This window comes from Populus alba, chromosome 17 (assembly GCF_005239225.2).
Source record: "Populus alba chromosome 17, ASM523922v2, whole genome shotgun sequence".
In the NCBI taxonomy this organism is placed as follows: domain Eukaryota; kingdom Viridiplantae; phylum Streptophyta; class Magnoliopsida; order Malpighiales; family Salicaceae; genus Populus; species Populus alba.
In genome coordinates, this window is record NC_133300.1 from 15,305,325 (window position 1) to 15,320,655 (window position 15,331).

At 32.8% G+C, this 15,331-nt stretch overlaps 1 pseudogene; it reads left to right on the forward strand.

Moving 5' to 3' along the window:
- The first annotated feature begins 1,834 nt into the window (after positions 1 to 1,834).
- On the forward strand, positions 1,835 to 11,683 carry LOC118053526 (TMV resistance protein N-like; annotated as a pseudogene).
- Positions 11,684 to 15,331: the final 3,648 nt, after the last annotated feature.

Consider the following 15,331-nt stretch of genomic DNA (forward strand, 5'->3'; position numbering starts at 1 on the left):
TATTGGACGGAGAACCATTTTTATGAGTTTCCATTGGGTGTTCGAGCTATGGTGGCTACATTATCCTAGAGGTTGGATTCAGTTTTGTTATACAAGCACTAATATATTAAAAAATTTAAAAAAATAGTAATAAAAAAAATGAGGATAAAAATCAAAATATAATATCAATTAGAGTATAACTAAAAATTTTCAATTGAAGGGTTAACTGAAAAGAAAAATAACTTGAACAAAAACAAAAATAAAAAAAATAATGAAGATAAAATTAAAAAAAAAAAATCCACCATAAACTTGGATTGAATGGTGAGATTAAAAGCCAATAAAAACTTTTATAAAAGAGTTAAGGGGAAAAAATCCAAAGAATATAGACCAAATAAAAAAAGGAATATGTGAAATTCAAAATCGAAGAACTAAATTGAAAATAAATAACACTTATACAAAAAGGAAAAAAGAAATAAAAATATAAGTTGAGGACCAAATTAAAAAGTATAATATATTATAAATTAGAATTAAAAAACTAAATTAAAAAGAAATAAAACTTTTTATTAAAGGCTCAATGATGAAAATAAGAAACTTTTGTTGAAGGACCAATTTTTGGGGGAGCAATAAAAAGAAAAGACCTACTAACAACAAAGCTATAATTATTGAATTGTTGACGAGAGGGAAAGAGGTGATTGTAGAGTGGTTGTTGGGGCTGCTGGTATGGGTGGTTGATGTTGTGGTGGTTTGATATGGCTATTTGGGTTGGTGTGAAGGAGTGGAGTTGTTGCAACGACGACAGAGGGGCTAGTTCATTGGTTAAGGTTTCTGACAAGGTGAGGGCGATCAAGAATTGAGGTTTTTGTATTGATAGAAATGCAGAAAAACTCCAATCTTGAAAGCAAAAAATGGCATCACCAAGGGAAGTGTTATTGAAAACTATGGCGGTGGCAAATTGTGTATCTTATTCCTTACCAGTTTTTAATTAGAAACTTATAAATCTATGGAAAATTGAAAGGTGCACCGGAGAAGTTGGAAATATCCATTAAAATCAAAGCTTACGACGACATAAGTTTTAAAAAAAATTGATTATTTCTATAAGGTCTTTCTATAAAAGTAGTGTTGGCACCTCAAGAATAATCCTAATGATTTGTGTAGTAGAGTGCTTAAAGAGATTCGAATCAATATCCCAAAAAGTTGGATTGGGAAAAGCGGTTTCAGACTGTTTGGAAATTTGATTTTTTTTAAAATTAATTTTTTTATATTTTTAAATTGTTTTAACATACTTAAATCAAAATTATTTTTTTAGAAATTAATAAAAAATTATTTTAATATATATAAAAAAACATACTTCAGAAAATAACTGCTATTATATATTCAAGTACCGTTGTTAAAAGGTTTGAGATTAGATATTGGGAATGGGAGAAGAAGAGGTATTTGGATCGGAGAGGAATTAAAGTTGGGTTGTTTGTGATAAAAAATATTAAAGTTGGAGATTCTAAACTCAATTTAATATGAATATTTTTTTGTTTTTCGTTAATTAGTTCCAGTTCATCGGGTGGTGGCTAAGTTTATTTTTTTAAAAAAATCAATTGGAATTTATAATATTTAATGTAAGAGTTTTGTAGTTATTAGTTTGAAAATTCATTAAAAATTACTTTTCAACTGTGATGTGTGTGTCCCAACCCCTGCTCTTAAAAATATTTCTATAAATTCTTATTATTTTCATTTTAACTATTTTTATGTAGACAATAATTAACGATTTTTGTGATTCACCTTGGAACTTTTGCATGCACATATTAATGCAAAGTTCTCGGAATGCAAAAGCTTTATGCGCTGGAAAAGAGACAAATTATGTTAAATAATATGGACTTGATAATTCATTAAAAAATATGAATCACTCAATTGTGATGGGTGTGGCCTCTGCTGCCCAATGCGCGTTCGATATCCCTTTCATTTCTCTTTTTGTTTTTTCTCCACCGAAACTCCATCATCTTTACAGTGTAAGAAAAAGATCCGTAAGAAAATCATTGGAAACTTACCGTTACGAGTTCTTGACCTCAAGAAACCGGAAATAAATTCGAAGTCATTGGAATAAAAAATATTGGGCTTGGCTGGATCTTGTACCTCTTTAGCCAGCACTTACCACACGGTTTGTTTCGTCTAGATTCGTGAAATACTCGTAGAAATTTGGTGTTTTCTGATTTCTAAGTAGAATTATACATGTTCCAGCTTGAAATTGCTAATTGGTAGATTACTATATTTAATTTCCGAATTTCTTGATCTTACCTTCTGTTTCATGTTTGACCACAGGAGCAGGCCTTATACAAAATAGCGTGGAAAGCAATTGCTGAACCAAGCGAGCTAGTTGAGGCTAGAAGGATCGGTACTAATTTATCGCTATAGGGATTTTCATGGCTTCCACCAGCGTGCAAGGAATAACCTCATCTTCATCTTCTTCTCCTCCACTATATATGCATGATGTGTTCCTTAGTTTTAGAGGCAAAGACACCCGGAACAACTTTACTAGTCATCTATATTCTAATCTGGCTCAGAGAGGCATCGATGTATACATGGATGATAGGGAGCTCGAGAGAGGAAAGACCATCGAACCTGCTCTCTGGAAGGCCATCGAAGAATCAAGGTTTTCAGTCATTATATTTTCAAGAGATTACGCTTCTTCACCATGGTGCTTGGATGAACTTGTCAAGATTGTTCAGTGCATGAAAGAGATGGGGCAAACTGTTCTGCCAGTTTTTTATGATGTAGATCCCTCAGAGTTTTATGGTGTGGATCCCTCAGAGGTAACCGAGCGGAAACGGAAATATGAGGAAGCCTTCGGTGAGCATGAACAAAATTTCAAGGAAAACTTGGGAGAAGGTCCAGAACTGGAAAGATTGTCTCTCTACGGTGGCCAATCTATCTGGCTGGGACGTCCGGAATAGGTAAATCGTCTATCTACTTATTCTTATTCTCAAATCTGCCCTGTATTGTTTCATTGATGAACAGGCATGATAGTAAATGTGTATTTTTTTCATATGCATGTTTTTTTATTTTTATTTTTTTTACGATATTTTGAACTGATGTGATCAAGCATTTCTAATCTTTATATAAAACTTCTTTCTATTCTTAGGTTTTTCTTTATATTTTTGAAAATAAAATAAATATTAAAAAAAAAATGTATAAAAACTGTTGAAAAACAAATCTAGCATGAACAAATAAAAAGTTAGCTTAAAAAAATAAAATTTGTGAAGAAATGACAACATATTCATCATAAGAAATAAAAATTGACTAAATTTTTTGAATATATTGGTTTTAACTTTTCAAAAATAAATAAAAATATTTTCCATCATGAATTAATTAAAAAATTCCAACTATTTATAAATAAAAGAGAAAATATATATATATATATTATATATATATATATTGTGAATATTTTTTATTTTTATGTTTTTCTTTTTAATTTGGAATTATATTTTGATAGGTGCCTTTTTGTTAAAAAAAACATAAAATTAATGTAAAACAATTTCAACTAGTATAGGTGGGTAAAACAAATTTCCAAACTAGCATTATTTCATGAGTTGCAGAGTCCGTTTGGGAATGTGGTTTGCCGTGTTTTTTTAAATTTTGAATTTTTTTAAAATTATTTTTTTTATATATTTTCATATCGTTTTGATATGCTGATATCAAAAATAATTTTTTTTAAAAATAATAAAAAAATATTATTTTTGATGTATTTCTAAAACAAAAAATACTTTGAATCATAATTCCTATCATGATCGCAAATAGACCTGTAAAGATCTCACTTATGCAACTTGAGACATGCAAGTCTTACATGTCAAAAAAGTCTACCTTTCTTTTTTTATTGGTCCATTTATTCATCTGGTTTCTCAATTTGTATATTTAGTTAACTTTAGTTCTATTATTAAGATTATTTCATCCATTAATTTGCAAAAAAAGAATAATATTAACATGTGTGATATTTGTGCATCTCAAGGTGCGTGGATTGGATTTGGGCATCCACTTAAACTATGTTAGTCTAAGAAATGTTTTTTGGGTAGCATATAGGAAAAAACTCAAAAATTAATAAATTTAAAGTTGTTTTTTAAAAGTTTACTATGCAAGATAATTAAAATTTTTGTTAAAAATAATTATAAAAATAACTTAGTGGTTGATAAAAAAATATGATAGAACTCCATTTTCCTTTTGGTCTGTCAAAGCCAAACTTAATGAAGAGTTTTTGTTCTTATATGCATGCTTCTTTAGTAACTGTGTGATTCTATAGGCAATAACATAGATATTGTACGGACCATTCTTAGCATTAATACAATCTTAGTTCCTTCTTTAGTTTATTCTTTCCTTTTCTCTTTGTTATTGAAGCTATCTATTGTCAAAGCCCTATCTTTCTCAAAGATTGATGTATTAATTTCCGGCTAACAGCCATACATTTTCGAGCTACATCTTTATTTTCCCATTATCACTATCTAATTTGATTTGCACACAGCATGATTAATGTTTTGCACCCTCCTATGCAGGAAAGAATCGGAATCAATTAATATAATTGTTGAATACATATCCTACAAACTAAGCGTCACTATGCCAGTTAGCAAAACATTAGTGGGAATAGATTCTCGTCTAGAGATATTAAATGGTTTTATAGGTGAAGAAGTTAGCGAAGCAATCTTCATAGGGATTTGTGGGATGGGTGGCATAGGTAAGACGACTGTTGCAAGGGTAGTATATGATAGCTTTCGTTGGCAATTTAAAGGGAGCTGCTTCTTAGCAAATGTCAGAGAAGTTTTTTCTGAGAAAGATGGACCACGTCGTTTGCAGGAACAACTTCTTTCTGAAATCTTAATGGAACGTGCTAATATATGTGATTCTTCTAGAGGAATTGAAATGATAAAGCGGAGGTTACAATGTAGAAAGATTCTTGTTGTTCTTGATGATGTAGATGACCATAAACAACTAGAATCCCTGGCTGCGGAGAGTAAATGGTTTGGTCCAGGGAGCAGAATTATCATAACAAGCAGAGATAAACAAGTGTTGACTAGAAATGGTGTTGCTAGAATTTATGAGGCTGAGAAATTGAATGATGATGATGCTCTTACGTTGTTTAGCCAAAAAGCTTTCAAAAATGACCAACCTGCTGAAGATTTCGTGGAACTATCCAAGCAAGTTGTAGTCTATGCTAATGGCCTTCCACTGGCTCTTGAAGTTATAGGATCGTTTATGCATGGAAGAAGTATCCTTGAATGGGGAAGTGCGATTAATAGACTAAATGATATTCCTGACCGTGAAATTATTGATGTGCTTCGCATTAGTTTTGATGGCCTCCATGAATTAGAGAAGAAAATATTTTTAGACATTGCTTGTTTCCTTAAGGGATTTAAAAGAGATCGAATAATAAGGATACTTGATAGCTGTGGATTCCATGCACATATTGGAACACAAGTTCTTATTGAGAAATCACTCATAAGTGTCTCTCGGGATCAAATCTGGATGCATAATTTATTACAAATAATGGGTAAGGAAATTGTTCGTTGTGAATCCCCTGAAGAGCCTGGAAGGCGCAGTAGATTGTGGACATACGAGGATGTCTACCTTGCACTGATGGACAACACGGTGAGTAACTGATAAGATTTCATGAAGTTTATTTTAATTTACGTTTCATCTCTACTTTGTATTTGTTTTTTACTTGTATTCCCCTTTTGGTTGACAGGGAAAAGAAAAAATAGAAGCCATTTTCCTAGACATGCCTGAAATAAAAGAATCACAATGGAACATGGAAGCCTTCTCTAAAATGAGCAGACTAAGATTGCTCAAAATCAACAACGTGCAACTTTCTGAAGGACCTGAAGATCTTTCCAATAAGCTACGATTTCTTGAATGGCATTCTTACCCTTCAAAATCATTGCCAATTGGTTTGCAGGTGGATCAGCTAGTTGAACTTCACATGGCTAACAGTAGTTTTGAGCAATTATGGTATGGGTATAAGGTAAGATCAACTAATTTAAGAGCCTTTGTATTTTTTTTTTATCGTTTTCCTATACATGTATGATAGTAGTGTCCATATTTCTTCTCCCCTGACTGATTGCAGAGTGCAGTTAATTTGAAAATCATCAATCTCAGCAACTCACTAAACCTGATCAAGACTCCAGATTTTACTGGAATTCCGAATCTCGAAAGTCTTATTCTTGAAGGTTGTACAAGTTTGTCTGAGGTCCATCCATCACTTGCACATCACAAAAAGCTTCAATATGTGAGTCTTATGGACTGTAAAAGCATTAGGATTCTCTCGAACAATCTAGAAATGGGATCACTTAAAGTTTGCATTCTTGATGGCTACTCAAAACTTGAGAAGTTTCCAGATATAGTAGGAAACATGAACTGTTTGATGGTGCTTCGATTGGATGGGACTGGTATTACAAAACTATCTTCATCGATGCATCATTTGATTGGCTTAGGTCTATTAAGCATGAACAGCTGCAAGAACCTTGAAAGCATTCCAAGTAGCATAGGTTGTTTGAAATCCCTTAAAAAACTTGATCTGTCTGGTTGCTCTAAACTTAAATATATACCAGAGAATTTGGGGAAAGTTGAAAGTTTGGAGGAGTTTGATGGAAGTGGAACTTCAATAAGACAACCGCCAGCATCCATTTTTCTTTTAAAGAATCTTAAAGTATTATCTTTTGATGGATGCAAAAGAATAGATTTGAATCCCACGGATCACAGGTTGCCTTCTTTATTGGGTCTGTGTTCTTTAGAAGTATTGGATTTATGCGCTTGCAATATAAAAGAAGGGGCACTTCCTGAAGATATTGGCTGCTTATCTTCATTGAAGTCTTTAGATCTGAGCCAGAATAACTTTATTAGCCTACCTGAAAGCATAAATCAGCTTTCTGGACTCGAAATGCTTGTCTTGGAGGATTGTAGGATGCTTGAATCATTGCCTGAGGTTCCATCAAAAGTTCAAACATTAAATTTAAATGGTTGTATACGCCTAAAAGAAATTCCAGATCCGATAAAGCTAAACAGTTCCAAAAGATCAGAGTTCATATGTCTTAACTGCTGGGAATTGTACGAGCATAATGGCCAAGACAATATGGGGTTGACCATGCTTGAAAGATACCTCAAGGTCTTCTCTTAATCATACCTCAACCTCTTTGTATCTCTCTCCCTCTCCCTCTATCTATCTAACATTTTGGTTCTTCAATGGAACAGGGTTTGCCTAATCCAAGACCTGGATTTGGTATTGTTGTTCCAGGAAATGAAATTCCAGGCTGGTTTAACCATCAAAGTAAGGGATCTTTCAATTAGTGTACAAGTGCCTAGTTGGAGCATGGGGTTTGTTGCGTGTGTTGCATTCAGTGCAAATGGTTAAAGTCCTTCTCTTTCTTGTCATTTCAAAGCCAATGGAAGAGAGAATTATTGTTCGCCGATGAGTATTAGTTGTAACTCTATCCAAGTTCTGTCAGATCATGTTTGGCTATTCTATCTATCTTTTGATTACCTTAAAGAGCTTAAAGAATGGAAGCATGGATCCTTTAGCAACATTGAGTTGTCATTTCATTCCTACCAGCGACGAGTAAAGGTGAAGAATTGTGGTGTTTGTTTGTTGTATATCATCACAACCATCTGCCCATTTTATTGTTACAAGTTTACAAATAGCTTCTTTATGTAAAACTTCTCTAGCTTTTTCTTCATCTTACCATCATTGGATGGCTAGTGTTTTCCCTAGCATCAGAGCCGCAGGCACTAGTAATGCTATCACTTATTTAAAGTCAGATCTAGCGCGAAGAGTCATTATCCCGGTCAAGAAGGTACCAGAGAAAGTAATGGAAATTAGATCCAGACTCTTTGAGGCCATTGAAGAATCAGGGTTATCAATTATTATATTTGCAAGAGAATGTGCTTCTTTACCTTGGTGCTTTGACGAACTTGTCAAGATTTTCGATTCATGGATGAGATGAGATCGGACACTGTGTTTCCAGTTTCTTATGATGTCGAACAATCAAAGATAGATGATCAAACAGAGAGTTACACAATTGTTTTTGATAAGAATGAAGAAAATTTCATGGAAAACGAGGAGAAGGTACAAAGATGGATGGCATATTCTCAATAAAGTTGAGATTTCATATGTATCGAAAAGGTAATAATTAATTCTTCCTTTTTTATATATTTTTTAAAAATATTTTTTAAATTTATGTTTCAACTAATATTACTCATCTATAATTATTTATTTATTTATTTTTGGATAGATATAATTTTTACGGTGTTGTTCATATTTAATTTTAAAAAAACTTATTATGATTCATCAATAATTTTTTTTTATCTTTTTGTATAAACAACATTATTTTCAGATATCATAATATATATAGCAACCTTGCATAATATGTTTTGTATTTTTATTTTATTTAATCAATTTAATACGTATGTGTTTTTTTTAATATCATTTGATTGAATAAAAAAATTTAATTTTAATAAATAAATTCAAAAATATAACTAGATAAATGTTCCGTTTATTAACACATTTGAATTTTTTAAAATTTTATTTTTAGTTATTGTTAATATATTTATTATTATTATTAATTAATATAATTATCAATTTATTTGATTACATTTATGTATGAACTTTTTAATTTACAGTTTAAATTTTTTTATGTATAAATTTGCATCGAAAAAAACATGCATGCACAACTTTTTTGTAAGAGAAAAAAATATATGGTCTATAAAAGACTGTCATTTTTTTTTTCCCGCAAACATCTTACAACAAAAAAATAAAGGTTAGTGAGCGGGGGCCCTAACAAAATGCGGCAATTGGACTTGCTTATCTTAGTAGGCCCAACAACGAATGAGCTTTGCTTCTTGTTCTTTTTTTCTTTTTATATGTTTTTATTTTATTTTATATTTAGATTAACATCCCTTCTATCTTTTTTTATGTTGTTTAGAGTCCTCTTTGATATGATAGTTTATTTTTTAGTTATGCATTTAATTTTTGAGAAAGTTTTTTCTTATTCATTTATAATTTTTTTAACTTTTTGTACAAATAAACTTTATTCTTGAAAATAAAAGTTTTTTATTTTCAAATAATATTTCTAATAAGTGCAGCCTTGCATTTTTTTTTTTATTCAATCAATTTGATGTGTATATCTATTTTTATTATCGTTTGATTGAATAAAAAACTTGTTTTAATTAATAAATTTAGTAAATACAATCACATAAATATCTCGTTTTTTTGAAATTAAATATTTTAATCTACACTTGTTTCTTGATTTTTTCACTTTTATTTTTAGTTATAGTTTATAGTTTTTTTTTTTATTAACACACATAATTCTTAATTTATTTGATTATATTTATGATTTAGAATTTTTTAAATACAAAAACATGTTGAAATTTTTTTTTTATTAATTTTTTTTTAACACCCAACAAAACATGTAACATCGATTCCATGTACAGTTTCACTATACCTGAGCTGTAGCAGCAGCTGCAGCAGGTGCTCTAGCAGCAGCGGCAGCAGCACCTCGATGAGTGGCGGCGAAAGCAGGTGCTCTGGCAACAGCAACTGCAGTGGTTACAGCATGAGCAGGTGCAGCTGCAGCAGGAGCAGCGGGAGTTGCAACAGCTGCTCCAGCGGTTGCTTTAGCTTGAAGATCTTCAGTAGTTTTTGCTCATGGTTTTGGTTTGGGGAATTAGATTCACATTTTACTTTGTATAGATTTTCTTCTTAAATTTAGGATAATCCCATGTTTGCGGATGGAAGGATTGTTTCCGTATTAAACATTCTCTAAAACTTTTACATTGCGGAAAGCCCATCCTTGGAAAATTTCAACCATTATTTTGGTTTAATTTATATTAAAGAATAATATAAATTAGATTTTAAATTTTTTATGGATTGAATTGGTTTTTTAACGTGGTATATGGTCGGTATGCTAATACCACTACCATACATACCCTCTCTATGAACTCATTTCTTTTCTCAAGTTGCATTACCCGCGCATTTCAATTCATCTCTCAATCATTTCAATTCCATTTCTTCTTCTTTTTTCATTTCCTTTAATTAGAGGACCAACTCCCATATATTTTCTACCAAAAATTTTGATCTTTTGATTTCGATAAGAAACCCACAATTCTATCTTTAAACCATCCGCAGTTATGTGGAGAAACGTCGCAAAACAAGCCACTTTGAAATCCCAATCAAAGTCCCTCAATTTCCCTTCATTTCCAAGAACTTGCAGCTTTTTAGGAGCCTCTAAAGAACCCATCTTTTTTTAGAAACTCAAGTTCCATTCGCTTAATAACACAAGTCCACGACTGGGTTTTCGAGCAATTGGCGAAATATCAACCCATGAAGATTTTATGGGAAAACCCAGTTCTATTTTTTTGAGAAATAGTGAAGGTACTAATGGGAATCGGTGTGCTGGATTTTTTCCAAGAGGGTATGTGAGTGTAGCTGAGGCAGTGTCATCAACAGATGTTGAAGATAATGTGTCTGGTGCGGATGAAGTGCAAGAATTGCTGCCAGAAATGAGGAAAGAAGAGGAGAAAGAGGAGGAGGCTACGTGCTAACCCTGGAATAGGGTCAAGGAAGCATAGGGTCTTAAGGAGAAGGCAAAGTGAAGATTGAGGCGGAAGCATGGGAACTGGTAACGAAAGAATAGAAGGAGCTTTTGAAGGATATGTGTGAGCATAAGTTGGCTCCTAATTTGCCATATATGAAGAGTTTGTTCCTTGGTTGGTTTGAGCCTTTTACAGATGCAATTGCGAAAGAGCAGGAGTTGACAAGATGTCTGTTATTGCAATGCATCAACTCGCAGCAATGGTAATGACAGGTGGGGAACATGGATGTGCAAGAGTTGTGACTGCTGCTTGTATGATTGGTGATGCAATTGAGCAGGAGGTAAGTAATTTTTAATGTTTTATTTGCTTATTTTTACTTGCGGTTTGATTTGTAGACAGAGGATAATGAGTGCCCGTATAAAAGTATTGAAAGATAAGGGAAAACATAAAGTTTCTTAAATTTACTTTTAGACAACCTTCATCTGAGGTGATGAACTAGGAAGAAAGATGAAAGTTACTATGTACAATTATGAGATAAAAATCAGCTATGGAGCTAGTAGTGCCTGGAAAATTAGATTTTGAAGTTAAGTTCCGTAAAGTTTTGTCGAATGTTGAATGGGGTTTTTCTGGATTTCTTTTTTATATATCTATAGTTTTTACTTTCAGTCCAAGTTCTTCTGCTGTTCATGGTTCCAGGGAGGACACTAAATGTAGGTACGAAAAACAATGTAGTGTAAGATCCTTTAGATAGTAAGTTTTTACAATTTTTTCATTAAGTGTTAAACTTTTCATATCACGGGCCTTATTAGGCTGAATATTCTATTACGCCTTTCTTTTTTGAGCTACAATTTCTTCAAAGCACGGGCATGGTGGACTCATAAGAGTGACATTCAACTTTCCTTTGTCAGATCGCATCTCATGTTTCGACATTGTTTCACTATGGATTTATACTTTTGCATTTCCCTGTTGGGGACAGCAATTATCTTTATCATTTCAATTATGTGTGTTCTTGTTTGTGCCTTTGTTTTGTAAGTTGTTTAAGTTTTTCTTTTGGTTTAGAAGTTAAAGGCATGCGTGACACTTTGTTGAACTGTCTCTTCTGACTATGGGAGTTGCTTCCTCTTTTCTTTTCCTTTTTTTTTTTTTTTTTAAAGAAAGGGACTTTAGAATGCAGAGATATGTAAGTATACCATTCTTAATCCATGTTTTGGACCTCCTAACTCTTCAGTCTTGTTCTCTTTCTTTGAACTGAGGACTGAATCTGTAACAGTTTCTGTGATGAAACAGATTAGAATACACAATATCTTGGAGAAAACAAGGAAGAAAAAGGAAAAAGGCTAATGACAGCAAGAATGGTGTAGAAGGCGAATCCCCTGCTGTCATGAAGGAACAAGAAAACCTAAGAAAAAAGGTTACTTATTTGATTAAAAAACAAAAGCTGCCAGCTGTGAGGAAGATTGTGAAGGGGAAGGATGATTTAAAACCATGGAATGCAGATGCTAGGGCTAAGGTTTGTGTGCTTGTAATCATTGATAAAAGCTAATTTTCTTGAACAAATGTATCGTGTACAAATTTGATTTATGTCCTTGCACTTTGAAGGTTGGAAGCCGTCTAATTGAATTGCTTGCTGTTACAAACAGCTTATATACAGCCTCCCTGTGATCAGTTAGCTGATAGTCCATCTGAACCTCGACCTGCATTTGTACATACATTCCAAACTGTGTCGTATGAAAATAAGTATGGGGTCATTCTTTAATTGACTCGATGAGCTCATTTATCTTTTCTTCCTTGTAATTGCTTCTAACTGATGCACAATGGCCTTTTCTTAAACAGGAAGGGCGCAAAAAAATATGGTGTTGTTCAATGTGACCCAGTAGTCCTCAAAGGCCTGGAGAAAACTGTGAGCAACCCTGTCATATTTTATTCTTCTACTGATATCTAGTTGGGGTGCCATATACTTTCAAAGCAGATAGGTTAGTTTCTCGATTTTAGAGCTGAAACAGATAAGATTTGCAGGCAATTTCCATGGTGCCTCTTAAGCTGCAGATGTTTGTCTTTCATTCTTTTTTCTTGCACAAGAAGTCATAAAAATGTTGTTTCTCCAAACAGGCTAGGCACATGGTGATTCCTTATATGCCAATGTTGGTGCCACCACTTAGATGGAGATGGTATGTTAACTTGTTTATATTTACAGTTTTGCCACGATTGTTGTTGTTACCCAATTTTTGACCCACCTTCTTGATAAAATTTTCGGAAAATCCAAAAATAGCGAAAAACATTGAAAAATCCAAAAAATATGTTTTTAATATATTTTGCATCGTTTTAGCATTTTCAACGTTGTCTAAAAAAGAATTTTAATTTTCAAAGATTTTTGGAACGCGTTCGACTTTTCACGTGTCATTTTAAAATCATTGATTTTTCTCATTAAGTCGACGTTAATATTGCTTGTTTTCAAAAAAATACAAAAAAATAAGAAAAATCAAAATTTACAAAAAGAAAGAAGTTGAGGGACCAAGTTGAAAAACCTAGCTGAAATGAGAAAAGGCCATCTTTGATATCCCTTCACCTTCTAAAAATTATCTCCCTTGTAGTCCCATTTTGAGCTGGATAGAATATTTTTTCATAAAAACCCTGACTAGGATCACACCCCACACTGGGGGCAAATGAGAGATATTTTGAAGAGGTTGATATAATTAATGGATAAAGGGGAAGGCTTAGAACAAAAGTCTAATGATTGAGAGAGCGCGAGAAGAAAACACATAGACTGAGGGCATATAAGAAAATTTTGAGGAAGGCTATGAGTTGAATTTGCCTTCACTTAAAGACAAGTTAGAAAGAAATGGAAAAAGAATGTCTATCAATTCTAAGAGAGGCAAGGCAGTTTTCAATTGAGAAAAGACAATAAATGCCAAAAGTCAACATTAGAAAAATCGATGCTTCATATATTTTGGTGTGTCTAGGATAAAGCCTCTAATGTCTTCAAAAAAAAATTTAGATTGGTTATTCATCAAAGAAAAAGTTGGATTTGCATTATGACCTATGTTAAGTGATGCAACCATATTATTCGATAGTTTCACCCACATTTAACTAGTGTTTTGCCTATGTTTTATATATAAAATGCCTTGATATTCTTTGTTTTATGTTTTGAAGGCACTTTTGGATGAAAGATGCAAAAAAGGAGTAAATTGATGGTAATTGGCAGATTTGATGTTCAGTCGATGTTTTGTGCAGAACGTGAGCTCTAAAGGTCGAAATGAAGTGATTCTAGTGACATTAAAAAGCTAACATCCATACCTTTCTGGACATCTAAGGCAAGACAATAAAATAAGAAGAGCATGGAAATCGCAGCTTTCAAAGTCAAATCTCGCAATCTGCCAGTGTTGACCTTTGGTCATTCCGACTTGAATATCTAGAGCTATAAAAGTCCAATGGATGCAAACTCAATTGTTTTGGATTCCTAACTAAAAGGCCTATCAACGCTCCAAATTTAAGCCAAAAACGATGTCATATGAGGGAGATATGATTTTTCAAAGAAGACAACTGAATTCTGCCAGCAAACAGGTTTCGTGAAGAAACGAGTCCAAATTACGTTCCGAATCATCTAAACCGATATCCAAGTTTTTATTTCAACAATGTAGCTCCTCTAAGTCAAAGCTTGAAGATGTCATGCAAATCTATTTCTCTTTTTTTAGGAAAATAGTTATTGAATTACTTAAATGTAAATTGTCTATTTAAGGGAGGACTATTTTGTAAAATAGAGATTAGGGTTTCCTAACATATAAATAGAATGAGAGAAGAGAAAGGGGGCAGCCACCCAAGAGGAGAAAAAACGCCCCCCTACTCTAAGAAACCCTAAGTCATGCATTCTTCCATCTTTTTGATTAGTTATTCAATAAACATGCAAGGCTAAACTCATTTTGTTGGTTGCAAGGACACAGAAACCTTCGGATTTCAAGAACTGTGAGATCTATTTTACCTTTTCTTTTCAGTTTATATGATGAATATGTTTGTTCTCCTATGCTTATTTTTCCTATGATTGTTTATTTTAATTGCTAGAGCGGACTCTAAGTTATTATTGTAAACAATTTATTGATAAGTTTGATATCAAAACCGGAGTTGTGGTATATGAACTTGTGAAGCAACTGAGTTTAATAATTGTAGCGGATCTACGTTATTAATCTTAGGGAGAACATTCGATCAAAGCAACATAAGCAGACAACTTAGTTGTTAAGATTAATGAATTTATCTAGATCTTAAGGCTGCCGTTGGATTAAATCATTAGTGCGTACACTGTGATTATTTGTTGGTTAAGGTTAGTTATATGGCGGATCCGTTAATTAACCAACGTTAAGAAAAGATAAAAATTCAGAATATAAACTGGAATTTCATTTCAAGGATCAGTTCTAATTTCTATAGGTGGATGTGTGATTGCGACCAAGGTTTGTTCTCTTGATAATTTTCTGATTTTATTAAATTCTGTTTGATAGTTTTCTGTTTTATTTTTCTTTAGCCTATATAACATCCAACCCCCCCCCAAATTGCATAACGTATAACATAAAAATCTGAACTAAATCTTCCTCGTGGGATCGACCCCTTGCTTGTTATATACTATCTTGTGTGTTATGTTTGTAGCTAGGGTAAATAATTTGTGCGACCGCGACATCGCAACAAATTTTGGCGCCGTTGGCGAGGAAGTAATTTTAATTGATTCTTGTGCTTTTACTGTTATTTTTAGTTGCTGTGATTGTTATTTATATTTCTTAAAAAAAAAAAAAACAGAATTTTTGCTTGCGGC